Source organism: Palaemon carinicauda, chromosome 6, assembly GCF_036898095.1.
Source record: "Palaemon carinicauda isolate YSFRI2023 chromosome 6, ASM3689809v2, whole genome shotgun sequence".
Classification (NCBI taxonomy): Eukaryota; Metazoa; Arthropoda; class Malacostraca; order Decapoda; family Palaemonidae; genus Palaemon; species Palaemon carinicauda.
This window is the reverse complement of record NC_090730.1, coordinates 90,049,505-90,052,903: the sequence shown is the minus strand read 5'-3', so window position 1 is coordinate 90,052,903 and position 3,399 is coordinate 90,049,505. Positions and strand designations below refer to the sequence as shown.

At 35.3% G+C, this 3,399-nt stretch overlaps 1 protein-coding gene across 2 annotated transcripts in view; it reads left to right on the top strand.

Annotated features, from left to right (window-relative positions):
• Positions 1 to 378: 378 nt before the first annotated feature.
• LOC137642594 (uncharacterized) overlaps positions 379 to 3,399 on the top strand; it is a 101,656-nt gene continuing 98,635 nt past the window's right edge. Inside the window, exon 1 of one of the 2 annotated variants that reach the window (XM_068375289.1) lies at positions 379 to 535. The gene's annotated coding sequence lies outside the window, so the exon portion shown is untranslated. Of the gene's footprint in view, positions 536 to 912; positions 966 to 3,399 lie in introns of those variants that run through there. The other variant, XM_068375290.1, reaches the window with a different exon arrangement.

Here is a 3,399-nt window from a genome sequence, read left to right as displayed (position 1 = left end):
CTGTCCTTTCTTGCGCTCCGATTGCTCCCCGAAAATCATCTCCTTTATGTATCAATATTCAATCTTCATTATTTTCACTATAAACGTTGGTTCTATATCGTCGTGTAATTTGACCTTATTTGTTATTATAAATGAACTCTTAAGATAGAAGGAAAGGTAATTCAACACAACGCATAGCTTATACATCGGGGGTGGGACAAGTTCTAGTTACCAATTTTTGAAAATATTATTTTAATCGTTTTAAGACGTTTTGTGTTATAAATTAGTTTTCCTATGCTTGAATATTAATTGAAGAACAACTGTATTGGAAATTAAAAGAACTCTCCACCTAGGTAACTGAAGAAAAATGTACAACGAAAGAAATGTGGTGATATTTGGCAGACGCTAAGACCCATGTGATGACGTCATGGTCACGTGGTACAAATGGAGACCATGCAGGCGTAGGTTTGGAGCACCGTACGAAGTCGTGGTCTCTTGATTACACGTGTCCGATTCATCTGTAACTGTGTATGAAATTATCTGATGGTTGATTCAGGTGAGTGGTTGTTACCTTAAGAAGTGAAACAGACATGGAAAGGGACACATAAACGCCCTTTCAATGTTAACGGTGAAAAGTTTTCGCAGCCGGACAAATCGGAGTGGTTTTGTAGCAGCAAATGTGTTGTGAGTGTCGTTGAGAACCACATAATCATATTTCTAGGCAGAATTCACCCTATCTCTTTCGACCTTATGATTAAATTGCGACGACTCCCTTCAGTTTATGAAATTTCCTTTCATTTAAGCCATCTCCTGAACGGGAAAGTTTTATCCAAAGCGAGTAATAGCCGAGTAAAGGCAGGTGTGTGTATATGTATCTTAGTATCTGTTGTCTGAGGGGGATACCACTCCTAGTATTGGTTGGACCGAATTTCGTCCTCAGTTAGCGCTGTCGCCACGCAGTGAACGGATGTGCCGCCTCTTCTCATGTATGTTTATTTTCTTCCGTTTGCCTTTTAAAAATTAAAGAAAAAATTTAATCCACGGAATCAACATGAATTTAATTTTGGGCAGACATTTGGGTCGGTTGATAACAACAATTTAGTGACAACGTCATTCTGTGTACGGAATAAGACAACCCGTGATTGTTAGTGAATTTCATTGAATAAACGAAGTAGATTCTCGCCACCAGTACTTTTCTGCTAAATGACGTAGCCAAATTTGATGGTTCAACAATTCTCATTGTCATGGATTTGGTAATTTTTCAATTTGAGTAAAACCAGTAAGACCTACGCTAAGAAAATAAAATGTTGAACTATATTTGATTTTTAAATCGACTAAACAAGTTTTTTTACATTATGATTTTCGTCGGCCCGTAAAAAAATAGCTGCCGTTATGCTTGGATTCGATATCAGGATTTGATAAGGTTGTTAAAAAAATGACTAAACCTTATTTTTGTTATCCCCTACTTTTATTCATTTTGCCAGATTTTAAACTTTGGAAATGCAAATATTAAATGCGAAAAGGCCACAATAGAGCCGTAGGCAGTTCTGTTTGTTCTCTGAAACCACGAAATCCGTTGCTTAAGGTACGTAAAACACCAATAACACCCATATTTTTGATTCCTTTATTGAACAAGGATGTGGCCCTCGCCAAAATTAAGTTTTGTGCCATATTTGGGCTGTTTTCTGGCTCTAGCGTCATCATTGATGTTAGAGGATTTGATTTTATGTGAGTTATGGTTGTCTATTGTCAAATGTTAGTTATGAGTAGGCCAATAAAAATTAGTATACAAGCAAGTAGAAAAGCTTGGAAAAGATTGTATGATTTGTAAAAAAAAAAATTGCCCCTTTGGTCTTTTCTAACGAAGTGTTAGTTTTATTAACTTTTGTACATCTGGTATTTTGTACCAGAATAGTTGTATTAATTTTTATAGGCCTATTTTTTACAAGTACTCCATACGACACCCTTTAATAGAATTATTTACTTTGGTCGTAGTTACCTTAGTTTCAACGCTTTTATACAATAAGGTGAAACTCATGATTTTCCCAAAATACTATGAAAGTGCCAAATCAGGCCCCGGAGTTCTAGCACCAAATCTCTCTCTCTCTCTCTCTCTCTCTCTCTCTCTCTCTCTCTCTCTCTCTCTCCAAAAAAAAGAAAAAAAAATATGCGTAGCCATAAATCACATTATACATGATATATTCATATATCAAATCAAACTTGCGGTAATGCTATAGTAACCAAACGCTGTCATCTGAAATTAAAATCAAACCAAATCTCCAGATTCCTATTTCCTATCCCAAACTGAATTCCTGCCTAACGGGTGAGGAGAGGAGGACTGGATGTCGGTTCATTGTGTAATCGCATAGCAGCTCTAGGCTGGTGACCTATATATACTTAGGCAGTGAGTGTTCTTGTTATCGTCCGTGGTTTTGGTCAGTCCTTGCCATGAGCATGTAGTCCCATGGCGGAAGCTACAGTAGATAGAGAATGCCATTTATTATCTCCTGTTGGTATGATAAGAATTCAAGTCATAGCTTTTATATATGTATATATATATATATATATATATATATATATATATATATATATATATATATATATATATATATATATATATATATATATATATAATTTGAAATATTTAGTATTCTTAAGAGACCCGTTTTCAATTTGTGGAATTAAATCTTGTAATTTTTCAGTTTTTTTTTTTTAATTGCACTAACTGGTAAAAGTATATGTTGTGTTGTTATATAATTGATTTGGTGAAAAAAAAAATGGAATAAGATCATATTACAATGGCCCATGTAATTGTCAGAATTTACAATCGTCTTACTAGTGATGTCAGTATTTTTTTTTTTATCTTCAAGTTTTGTTTTTCATGATTATGAATTTGAAGGAAAGCGTTCGTTATGTAATGATTAATTAGTAGGGAAATAATTGTTCTTATGTCATGATCAATCAAATAACACCAACGGGATTACCTGGATTTATACGGATCTTATAATTATAAACACAATGCCAGCCTTATGGATTTGTTTGCATGAAAATCTTGTACACCTTGAAAATTTCACGTCTTTCTTTTTATACATGGTATTTACCATCAACTATGGATAGAAACTAGTATCTTGTTCGCACAAATAATCAATTGTGTTGTCAGCTATACCGCTTCTTCCAGCCCGCATGTTGCTACACAGGTTCCATTCCCGTTTTCTCCTTCCTATTGGACTGCGCCGCTATTTGGAAAGGATTTGCAATAACTCCCTTTCCTTCTAGGAATAATTTGTCAGATTCACTTTGGAAGATTTTGCTCGCTCGACCTTCTGCCCTACTGGAATGGCTTTTTCCCCTGCTTTCGATAATAAATGACACCAATCAATGAAGAGTGAGTGGCACAGCAGTGACATGAACGCGGCTGCA